General features: G+C 39.3%; 1 protein-coding gene across 10 annotated transcripts in view; it reads left to right on the top strand.

The window, feature by feature from the left end:
* Nucleotides 1-12,568, top strand: part of rap1gapb (RAP1 GTPase activating protein b) — a 108,867-nt gene that overhangs the window by 65,932 nt on the left and 30,367 nt on the right. For 2 of the 10 annotated variants that reach the window (XM_005917922.3, XM_005917920.3), the window contains exon 1: nucleotides 455-5,994. The exons of 7 other annotated variants lie outside the window; for them this stretch is intronic. The gene's annotated coding sequence lies outside the window, so the exon portion shown is untranslated. Of the gene's footprint in view, nucleotides 1-454; nucleotides 5,995-6,255; nucleotides 6,288-12,568 lie in introns of those variants that run through there. One more of the 10 variants, XM_042219003.1, reaches the window with a different exon arrangement.

Raw genomic sequence — 12,568 nt, 5'->3', positions numbered from 1 at the left:
CATTTCCAGTGGAAACTGGCCAACATATCCTCAGCATAACCATGTATAATATCCACAAAACTTAAAAAGAGGTTATAGACACACAATGCGGTAATATTATGTTGAAGCACAGTACGTATCGCTCCGCGAGGCTCCTGCCTACGATAGCCGTAATGCTCCGACAATCCATCAAGTGGTGCGGGTTTGTAGCTTAGCAAAGTCGTACTAAAACATTTGACAGATTTTCGAGCACCGTGTACCACATAAAGTCGTTTCGAGGTCAGTAAACCCAAACAGGCACACGGGATTATAAGGAGCACTGTCGATTTTCAGAAAAATCAAAGGATTGATTTTAAGTGTGCCGTATTTTCCAAAAAACACGGTAATATGGCGTGCGCTATGAAAAATAGTGCTTTGTTGTGTATCTGACAGACGAAAGCTAAACCAGTTCCACACCACTGAAGTTGCAGCATTTTTACAAACCACTTCTGGTTCATCCGTTTCATTTAACGATCTGCTTTCGCCCTTCTCATTCTCCGTCACCGGCACGCTTTTTCCTCCATGCGCATATGAAAACACTGCGCATGCGCGTTTTACCCATGTTCTATCGCGATATTTCATTTTCTTATCATTGCCCGACATACCGGTATTATCGTAAACGGTATGATATGGCCCAGCCCTAATGGTGTGTTACTGTATTCTGCTGGAAGTACCCATCAGAAGATGGTGTTGTCATAAAAAGAGTCCACAATAATACTCAGGTCAGTCCCAGCATTTAAACAATGATCAGTAAGAGGCCCAAAGTGTCCCAAGACTCATCAGATCAAGCAACCTTTTTCCAGTCTCTTTTATCAAGTTTTGGTGAATCCATGTGGACTGCAGACTCAGTTTCCTGTTCTTAGCTGACAGGAGTGCCACCCAGTGTGTATAGGCTACAGGAGGCCTCTGCTGCTGTAACCCATTTGCTTCAAGATTCAGAACTCCTCTTTTGCATATCTTGGTTGTAACGAGTTATTTGAATTACTTTTGCCTCCCTAAAGCAGTCTGGCCATTCTGCCCTAAACTCTGACATCAGCGAAGCATTTTCACCCATAGAACTGCCGCTAACTGATTATTTTTTGGAAATGAGACAAGGTTGCTTGGAACCTAGTCTCAGTCTGCACTTGCAGAAGTTCTCAAGCTAGCACAACAACAATGGCAAAATTCAAATTCACTTAAATCATCTTTCTTCCCCATTCCGATGGTCAGTTTGAACTTCTGCAAGTCCTCTTCCCCATCTGCATGCCTAAGTGCATGCAATAAGTCTCATGCGCATTAATAAGCAGTTGAATATGTGTAGCTAAAACGTGTAAGTGTAATTAAATGTTAAAAAAAGAAAAGGCTGATGGTGTTAAATTAATTAAACATTTTTCTTTTTTCATTTTGTCCAGATAATCACTTGGTTTTCAGGTTTTGTTACTTAGTCTGTCACTATAAAAATGTCAGTTTTCTTTTATTGAGTTAACAAAAAAGTGAAAAAAGTGTATTTGCGTTAAACAGTTTCAGCTGTTAAGGCTGATGAGACAAAGTTATTTGTAATTTTTAAAGAAACTAAATGAAACATCCTGCATTGATGACTTATTTTCTCCTTATTTTGCTGTTGGGGTTACATCGGGGAACATCCACTTAGGATATGGGTTTTGTTGCTAACATCTGTATTCATTGCTTTCCACATGTGAGCCAAACATCCCTGACACATTTAAAAAGGAAGTATTAATGGGTCATTGGTAAAAGCTCTTTGCAAACTTGTGATAAGTTGCAGGTAGAAGAAAATTAGATGAATAAACACATTAAAATCGAAATCACTGTCAAAAATCCTAGAGGAAATAGAAGAAAATACTAACATGAGCCATACATGGCTATGGTATTATTTAGGGACAAATTACAATATTTTAAAACCACTTTTGCCTAAACTGAACGTAAAAGTTTAATTTTGTGGATATACAAAAATTCATTTAAATCTAAAGACCTTCATAAAATTCAGAAAAACAGAGACTTACAGTATTGTAAGCTGTGGATGAGCTGTAATCTGTCAACCATATGGTATCTGCCGCACCATGGTCATGTGATTTCACACTCAGTTTGAGTCCAGATTATGACTGCCAAAATCAATAGAGGTGGGCACACAATATCTAAGTAATTATGGGAGCCAGTGGGGTTCTGGGAGTGCTGACAACACTGTTATTGTGAAAGGACTGCTTCCTTTTCCAACCTTACAAAGAAAAAAAAAGTTCAAAGGCACGCCCTCCACCCTAATGCTACTAATGATAATTATGTGATACTATTCAATTCATTTTTATCTATATGGCACCAAATCACAACAACAGTCACCTCAAGGTGCTTTATATTCAAAATACTGAGAAAAGCCTAATAATCAGACAACTCCAAATAAGCAAGCACTTGGCAACAGTGGGGAGGAAAACCCCCTTATTTAACAGGAAGAAATTTCCAACAGAACCAGGCTCAGGGAGGGATGGCCATCTGCTGTCATTGTGATGTAAGGGGAGGGAGAAAAGACACACTGTGGAAGAGAGCTAGAAATCAATAATAATGTTTAAATGTGGTTAAAAGTGGTGTATAAACACATAGAGAGAGAATAGAGGCGAGTGAAGAAGAAGTGCATCATGGGAAACCCCTAGCAGCCTAGGCCTATTGCATTCTAAGTAAGGAAAGGAAAAGTTTTCAGCCTAATCTCAATAGCATCAATGGTGTCTGTCCCTGAATCCAAACTAGGAGCTGGTTCCACAGCAGAAGAGGGGCGTGAAAGCTGACGGCTCTGCCTCATACATTATATTTGTGCTGGTTACAGAGCTCCTAAACCACTGGTAGAGCTGAGATCAGTCTTTCAAAGCCACGGTTCATCAGAAGGTACTGTTAAAAATATTTCAGCTATACTCAATTGGTCAGTAAAGTTTGTACATGAGAGGTGCTGGAGAATTCAAAACTGCAGGCTGATGGAGGGAGGAGCTCCAAATAACACTGACATGGCTGCATAACATTTTAAGGGAGGAAGTCAAGTATGTCTTATTGTCTGCGAGTATATATGTCATGTCAAAAGGGAAAAAAGATCTTTTAAATTAAAACGTTAGCAGTGTTGCTTTAAATGCTGAATACTCTGTGCAGTGTGTGGTGTGTAAATGTTAAATTTAGTCAGGCTGCCTCAGGAGGGCACTGAGTGCAGACACAGAGTCACAGTGAGAAATACATAGAGAGGAACTGGAAAAAAAAAAGAGTCAGCATGAACCACATATAGTTGCTCCCATAATTGCAAATTGTATGGTTAACTTAACACTGCTGAATTCCCATAAACTAACTCTGAGGGGCAGAAAAAAGTAGTCATAATGTGTATAGTCAACCTGCTTCTAGCCTGACTTCCATTTGTTGTGCCCCATATAAGCATAGATCCTCTTTCATCTCCAGCTCCACCCCGCTGGCAGCTCAGAGGCTTTAACAGGCAGAAAGGTGTTGATTGTACTTAACCTGTATGCTTCATGCTGCCTCTCTGCTCTACCTGTTGGGGCTCAACTATGTCTTGGTGATTCCTGCAAACCCTGGGGAATCTTTCCTTGGTGGCTGGTAGCACAGCTTTATCTGCTACAAAAGCAGAATATCGGTAATCTAGTGTAACAGTATCTCCTGGGCAATAAATGAAAACTGAGTTTTTGTGTTCATTTCATTGTTTCACCCTGGCTTGTGTAAGTGTGTATGTGCTACCCGGAACATTATATTCTCATGGGTGTGGTAGGTGTGAACTAGCATCAAAAGCCTTGAGTCACATCCTCTTGCAGCTTTTGTAATACTTGTAGCCTGGCTTATATTTCATATAGAAAATATGTGAGTAGTTAGACAGTGATGTTTTCTAAAAGTAGAGCCTTCTTTATTTCTCTTTAAAATAGTCGATCATTTATCAGACCTTCCTAACTGCTGTATGTGTGGGATAGTCTTGTATAAATAGCACTGAGTGTTAGAAAGCTGAGTCACAACCCCCTCTCCCAAAAAAATTTCTGTGACTCATTTTGAATAATAACTTATTTTCTAAAATATGAAAGCACGAACACTTCTCTTCTACTATTCTATATTTGGTGCGGAGAGGTGGACATGAGAAGCTGGGAAATTATATGAAATCTAGTGAATGCCTTTTATAGAAGTTTTTGTGACTGTGTGCTGTAGCCATAGTGTTGTCCTTTACTGTCTTATAGACAGGAGGAAAGTACAGGATGAGGGCAGGAGGACACAAGGAAGGAAAAACCTGAAAACTAGACCACTAGGGGAGGGGAAAAGTCAGTTCTGTTATGTTGTTTATGTTTTAGTTGTATTGATAATAAGCGTCATAGTTTAATAAAGTTTGACTCTTACTTCACCGCTCTATATTAGCATTTTGAGTATAATTAATTTCCAAAAGAGACAAATACACTTTGGTCAGAAGAAGACTTGGTGTATTTGGTTCTATGACCTTGCTTGGGACATGGAGAACAGGAACAAGACTCCAGCAAAGAACAAAGCAGATTAAGTCCGACACAATATGGAAGGTGGAGTTCGTTTGGTCTTGGGTTACAGCATGACGTGCAGAGAGCAGCAGCTGTCGTCAGGCTTAAGCAGTTTTTACCTATGTAGGTCTATGTGAAGTTTGCCAAAAAGGCATAAAGAATGGTAGCAAGTGAGGCAGCAGCTGATGTGGTTTGGCATTAAGCTGAGTTGCTGTCAGCTGATATACTGGGATTGCAGACTGAGCTTGACTCTGTGGTCAGCCCAGTAATGTGCTCAATTTAAAGATGATTTTGAAAGCTTTTATTCAGAAAATTCCCACAGATGTTGTGATAGTGTAAACCTCGCTTTGGCAATAACAAAAAGAGGACATTGTGACAGTCCAAATTAGAGTAAAATTTCATCATTGTAGAGGGGAGTGTTACTGCCAGTCACAAAAAAAAATTCTGAATGAACTCTGATGAAATGTTTATTTCCAGAATTGTGTCTTTTGTCCCTCATTGATAGAGGTTTTGTAATCCTGAAAGGTCAATGAATGATTTGAGTATGAAAATTCACCAATATATATCATACTATGTATACTATACCCTGTGAAATACATAGATAGAAAATAACTCAAGTCGTTCAAACATCCGTGTGAGATTTTGTACCTTGATTTGTAACATGTCTATAGCTTCCTAACAAAAAGGAAAATGTGATTACTCAGTAATGCATTAGCCAACAGTGCCTGTGCTTATTCCTCTGTGGGCTGAGCCAGTGATTTTCTCCATTATGTGTGAGTCTGCTTCAAAATCTGCAACATTGGAGAGCTTTTCAGCTAACTGCCTGCCACTGTTGTGTCAAATGGACAATGGAATGGTTAGGCTAATTTGTGCAGCAGGGGTTTTATGATGTTGAAACAAGCTGTCAGAGTGAGGCAGATAATAGGACAGAGAGATCTGATATTGTGGTTCAGATTAGGTAATGTCCCTTTTCTTTATAAAAATAAATAAATAAATAGAAGCTTGCTTTCAAGCCAACATCCGACTGCAGCATTTGGTCATTTTGAATTAATAGAATCTGTTATTAACAAGCAATGAAAATGCAAAGCAAAGTAACACTCAAAACTTGGATGGACATATCTTGATCATAGATTATCAGAAAAAGTGGGAGGAAGGCGCAAAAACAAAGGGGATACTTTGCAGGGAGGGAGAGTAAGAAACAGCGAGAAGAGAGCGTTTGTGCTTGCCTCGGAATAAAACCAGACAGGAAAACGCTGGCATGCATGTGAGGAATGGGAAGCGAGGGAGAGAGCAAAACAGGGAGGGCAGGACGGAGAGAGAGGATAAGGGAGGGCTGCTCTCAGCATCATCTGACAGGAGAGAGGCTGATCTCCGACAGCAGGTGTTGGAGGATAGAGAGTGAGTCAGACAAACGGAGAGAGCGATACATAGAGGAACACCAAGTTGTTGAGGAGAGATTGAGCTGCAAGTGAGCCAGTACTACAGGCGGGTAAGCATGGAAAGAGATGATGGAGCACACTGGCTCTGTTAGGATGAACTGCTGAAAGATAGATGAATTGAGCCAAACTCAACCCAAGATAGACAGATGAAAGAAAGCGAATGACAGAATAGAAACGGCTAAAGAACAGTCTTACTCTTGTGTAGGTGTTTCCGTCTGATCCTGATCTGCATTGATCTCTTTATCAAATGCCACTTTGAATGTTGAACTTTCTTTCTCGCTCTCTTTATCTCCTTCCCTCTTTCTCTCTAGTCCACCCAGGAAGTGGCTGACTGGCATCTCGAGTAAATGACTCTGCTTTCATTGTGCATTAGCTGCTGTACTTGATTAGATTAGTTGCTCTCTACTAAGTGGACCTGCAAAGCTTAGGGGTTTATGTGTACTTGTCTCTTTGAGGCTGTGCGTGTGTGCATGTGGGTGTGTGCATGTCCATGTCTGTGTTGTTGTTGGTAAAAGGAAGGATGCAGCCAAGCAGGACATTACTCTTAAAGCTAAAACGTGATCCTGATATTATTTTTGTTCAGTATTTATGAATCTCCGAAGCCCGAGCCAAGAGCAAGAATTTAATCTGCAGAGCTATTGAAGAGTGAAACCTGAAGCCGCTCCAAGGACGATGAATTGGAAAATAGCATTCTGTTGTTTGAGCGCTCACATTCATTTGAGTTTTGTTTGACTGTAATGTCAACAGTTATCAAGCAGAAAATGTGCCAGCGTGTCCGCAGAGTTTGTGCTTTGCCAAAGCAAAGTCTCTAGTTCACTCATTTTGCAGCAACTCCAGGCTCTGTTTTGTGGTGACACATCAAGGGAAAAGCTGACATGATGATGACACAGTTACTGCTTTACACCCGGTACTAGTGGAAGCAAAGCGGGATAAATAAATATGTTGTGGTTTAGATAATGGGGCTGTTGTTCTTGTGCTGACTTTATTTAGTGGTGGTTTATTTGTTTTATTGCTTTTTGTGGGGAGATTTGCATTTGAAATGCATAACTATATTTGTCTGTGCAAATTGCATATGTAGTTGGATTGGATTTTTGTTTTAATTTAACTATATGACCTAAAATCATTAATTGGACCAAACACAACTGGGTGGATCTTTATGATGCTCTTATTTTAGGTAAGTTTAAAAGTTTTATTTCTTCTTGTTGCATACATTAATCCTACCTCATTTAGGCATTAGTCACAAAGCACTGGGTAGCATTTGTGATCTCATTTAAAATGCACCGAGGTCTCCTTGCTGTGCATAAGTTGTCTCCTAAACCCATTATGGTAAGCTTTAATGGATAAACTTACTGTACTATTAATAGGCAAGGTTACTCTACCATAGCAGCACTCGACCAGATGATATCTGACTCCTCCTGCAGTGCCCGTGGTTATCGTTTGTTTGCCAAAAAAAACAATGCATCATTGAGCCGGACATGTGCAATATTCATGTTCAGCCAGTATTTAGCCTGGGGTCTCTACTGTTTGTTTGATAACCACTGTAGATGGTTATCGCTGATGAGCCTCCCAGATGACCCTTCAGATGAACGTTTTAGATAACCATTTTCTGCTTTTTCATGCTTGTAGACCTGACCTTAGGCTGACTGAAGGCAGAGCTGTTAGACAACTGATAAACAGAAAATGACAAATTGTCAGTATATTTTAACTTTTGTGTCAAGCTGTAAAATAATGTTTATTTGTCCTGTTGTCCTATTTGTTAGCAAGATTACACAAAAAATAATCTTTCCAATTTTAATTAAACCTTTAGAGGGTTATAGCACAAGCGAAAGAGCACATTGCAATTATTTTGGTGTGAATCAAAAGGTTAATGTTTGATTTTATTTCACAATTTTGTAATAACTAACATTAACTACAACTGCAGCTTTTCTCGGTATATGAATAGATCAGTTGCATTTAACGGAGGGTATGCAAAGAACTGTAGCTATTTGAGAATATGGGCGTTTGTAACAGAGCTATAATAACTATTAATGTGAAATTGATGTTATTATTTTGCTGCTTAAAGATTTAGATGTGTGTTTGTGTTGTATTTATGTATTATTTCTTCGTGTGAAGTTTGGCACCCATCTAGTTTTGCTGGTATGGTTTCATAGTCTTGGATCCAAATGTGACTTTTAGAGAAGAGAAATCATATTTACGTGGCCAGTACATTTTACTATTAATTTGATAAACTAAATAAATGCGTTTTCCTCTGTTTGTCTGACCATGACCCTGCATGCTCTCTGTGACTACAGTACCCCTGTAAACACAAACTACTCAAAATAATATTTTAAATCCAGTTTGTAGAGCATTCAGTGTTGTCCTGCTCATTGGCATTTGCAGGTGCCGCACAGCCTGCGCCTTGGTTGGAGAACAGGAAGCTGGAATGCTTATCAGAGCTCATGACCTGGCAGTCCGTGGAGGCTGCTGCTGGTAAACACAGGATTAATTGGTGGATTTAGATTCAGAATGCTTTGTGTCCATTTTAGAAACTTCTGGGAGCAGAAATGAAGAATAAAATTAGAATAAGACTGTAATCCAGAAATTAAAAGGCCTGAAGATCAGTATCGGTTCTTATGCAGATTCACTGTTTGTCTATGGTATCATCGGTAGTGTTGCATAGACTGAGCATTTTGCAGTTATTATTAGGTGTTATCAGTGTGTCAAAAATGAAAGCTTAAAGTGGCTCTGTGTCATGCTGTTTAACTTCCTTTTTACAGTCTGTTAGCCAAAGAAATTTGAAATTAAAATGCATATCTGGCATATTTGGGTAATTATTTATAATTATTTATCATTTATACATGTCCTATATAATATTCAGCAAATCAAGAATATGTTTTACTTGGATAACTGGAGGTAATTGTTTAAAAAAAAGACTATCTTTATTAATAGTGCCCATATTTATTTTAATTTCTCCCAACTTTCATGTGTAACCTAGATTTTGGGCTTATTTTCTTTAAATGGAGCATCTTAGAGTGATTCAGGGGTTAGGTGATGTTGCTAGGTGACACACATCTTTATACAGTTCCAGCTGTAACAAGAATTCAACCTCAAAAAGGAAAAAAAAGAGAAGCTTTGTGCACAGCATGTATGCCACAGAGAAATAGGTGTAACTATGAGATGAATGTGTTGTCAAGAAGAAAAAACTATGACAAATTTATGTTTGTGGTGGTGACTGTGGGCTCAGCCCATAAAAGCAGATGATCAAGGATCTTTTATTAACACTGGTATGAGCAATGTGTTTTGCTCAGCAGAGGAGAGAAAGTGATAAGTCATGATTTACCTTCTTTCTCTGTCTTTTCCCCCCTTTTCTTTGTATACACATATGTCTAAATAATACGAGTGTGCAAATAATTAATTAGATAAAGAATAAACCCTTCAATTGGGATCATTGGTTGGCTGTTTGGCAATAGACAGGGCAGCTCACACTGTTTAACCTAGCTAGATAGGTGTTTCTTGGGTTGAGCTTCCTGTGTTCCAGTCACCCAACCACCATGACACAGTGACCCTCACATCTGCCAGCTGCTGTTCAAAGGCGTGACCTGTTCTACATCCAGAGCGCATTCAAACATAGCAGAGTATTTAGTGTAACTGTGGCCCATTTTATATAATGAATGAGAGAAGCTGTGTAGCATTTAATATTAAGAAATAACACTTGTTTGTAAGCAAACTGCTTGAACGGGCATTCATCCATCCATCCATGATAAAAAAGGAATCACCATCTATTTTCTCTTGAATGCCTGTCTGACACTCTGCATAATCCACTGTCAGAGGCCTTGAAATATTTAGTGGCTTCAATTGTACTCATTTATTTGTGTTTCTCGTTCCGCCATTTAGTCCTGCTTTCTGTGCCCTTGCCTCTCTGCCCTACCTTAATTGGTTTGCATATTCCTAATAAGTTTCCTGTGTAATTACAGCTCTCTGTAGGTATCCTTCAGTCTTTTGTGAGTCTATATGTTTATTCTACCTCTTGTGGTCCCTGTGTTTTGTTTTGTTTTCTTGGATTTTCTAGTCTTTCTGTGACTCAGTGTCTTCTCCCATGGGGTTGTCATCACTAAACACATCTAACTGTCTTCTACAAAAGTAAATGAAAGTCACCTGGTTTGGACTTTTGGTCACATTAAATTAATTTAAAATTGTATCAAATATATCCGTAATGTAATTCCTGCAGGATCATGAGTTATGAGACGAGATAGCCGTCTCTACCCTTTCTCCTAACATCTTTAATGTTTTAATTGACTAGGTCATGAGTTCAGTCACTGTAGCCACCTTCAGAGTTTAAAAAAAATTATGCATCTAGAAGATGCTATGTGATGTAGAAGAACTATGTGAATAATATAGCCTTCCTTGCAGAGATGATACAGCTCATGCATACCGTTAGTGTTCAATTAGAAACAGCCTTGAGTCATTTTGGCTCCCCAAAGATTCAAGTTCTTAGCTTTGGCAGTACTTGCCATCATTCTTGCCCCAGAGTCTCTTGAAGTAGCCAGGAAGCTCCAACATCTCAAGTACAAACGTCTGATGAGATCAGTAGTCATATTGGCAAAGACAAGTCTATGCTTTCTTCAACTTCCGTTACTGCATGGGTTCTAGCGTGAACGTCTCTATGCAAACAAAAATGTGAGTCTTTAGCACAGTTATTATTGCTGCACTTCTTTATGGTTTTGTGTGCTGAATCCTACTGAAGAAGGACAAGAAGGGCAAGGTTAAAGCCTTCCAGATGAAACGCTCGCACCAAATCCTCTTTGTCAGTCTGCTCAACCACCTTACAAGCACCTGTGTATGCCAATACTGTGCACACCAAGCAACCGTTGCAACTCTAATTCAGAAAAATCGATGCAGGCATGTCTGTCAAATGTAGCCTGATTGCTTTACAAAGCACTTGCTGTTAGATCTCCCAGATGGAAGTGTTCATCCATGGCACCCAAGAACCAGTGGAAAGATTTTAACCAAGCTGTGGTCCATCCTGGTACACTACAACCATGCAGGTGCTCCTGCACCAAGAGTGCAACAGTACTGCTCCCCGGTCAAAGAAGTGTGTGAAATGGAACAAGATCAAACAAACTGGGGAAATCCTGGTCGCTAAAACATATTGAGATGCTACATTAGGAACATTATCGCAATAATGAATGAATGAATAGCGCGGTGGTAACTGTTCACCAAAAAACCCCACAGCCCCAAGTATTGTAATTGTTGTGTAATTTTTTTCAACAATACAATGTGAACAAACCAATTTGTAGCTTTCTGTTAGCCAAAATTCACAGAAATGAGAGTCTAACCAAAATGACGAATAGAGAATGCAGAACATCCCTGGTGAATGTTCCCTTCACCAGTGAACCTCAGGCCTTCACAGCAGCAGTGTTATCATGTCACATGTCAGGATTGTGGTATTTGATAACATGTGCTTGCTTTAATAGAATGCTGCAGTCCAGTCTCATTGAATCAAGCTTACCTCATTTACCCCATCAGTAAATCTACGCTGATTATCTGCCTTATAAATCATTTTGGTGATGGTAGAAACTGACACACACAACTTCTTTTTGTTTGGCTGTTTTTTTTTTTTATTTGTTCCTGGTTTATTGGTTCAAGTCACCTTCGTGCATATTTAGCATGGAGACAGCTAACTGATAACGGAAACCTCCCATGCATAAGATGCAAGTTTATTTAGAGAGACAAGAGCATAACTTCAGCCAGGTTCACTGCTTGGTCGCTTTCATTTATATTAAGTGAAACTTCAGCAAATGCATGAATGTAAATTAAATAATTGAATATTCTCTGAAGTAAAACAAAAACACCTTCCAAAGTCTGTGTGTGTGTTTGTGTCTTTTAATATACGGATAGTTGAGCAAAAATGTCACCTTAGCCTATGCAGATTTCTGACTTTTTAAACTCAGTAAGCCATTTCTTTGTCGGCAGATTTTGATACATCACTCTTTGCTCCACGCGGCATTTGACATGTTTTATTGTGTTCGAGCTGTATTTTCTGAAAGATGTAACATCAGTGTTCACACTCTAAAGGAATGTCAGTTCTAAGAAGCTGAGGATCCAGCAAAAAAGGATCAGGCATCCTCTTTCAGTTATTTCCCTGAATTCAGCAGATATCAGAGAACAAAGAACAAAGTACTGTTTTTGTGCTATGTTATAAATATATTTCCTAACCTCAGCTCCAGGTCAGCAGTCTGTTGTCATAAAAGTGCAGCTCTGTTTACTCAGACTTATAGATTCAGACAACATAGGCAAGGTGCTGCAGTAACTAATAACAGATTTTGTCTCGGAAGAAAGAGCACTGTGTAAATCATTTTTATTGTAGCATTAGACCACTGTGGCGTGTGCCAAAATGGCAGAATGATGGAAATATGTGAGAGTGAGTGCACACATCTCCACCATTTCTCACTGAATTCTCACAAAGAATCAGATTGTGCTATTGTTCTTTGTTTCTTTTGCTCCCAAGCAGTGTTTAGAAATGCCCTCTGCTGCAGGTTTGCGAACAGGATGCATGCACAGACGGGCTGCCAGTTCTAGCAACTGACTGTTGTGTGAGACGAAGTGTGAAGTAATATGCTGTGACCAGGATCCTGGTCAGACTGG

The sequence above is a fragment of the Haplochromis burtoni genome, unplaced genomic scaffold (genome assembly GCF_018398535.1).
Source record: "Haplochromis burtoni strain Fernald_Lab_line unplaced genomic scaffold, NCSU_Asbu1 Contig_26, whole genome shotgun sequence".
NCBI classification, from domain to species: domain Eukaryota; kingdom Metazoa; phylum Chordata; class Actinopteri; order Cichliformes; family Cichlidae; genus Haplochromis; species Haplochromis burtoni.
The sequence above is the reverse complement of the archived record's forward strand: the minus strand, read 5'-3'. Positions and strand labels throughout refer to the sequence as shown.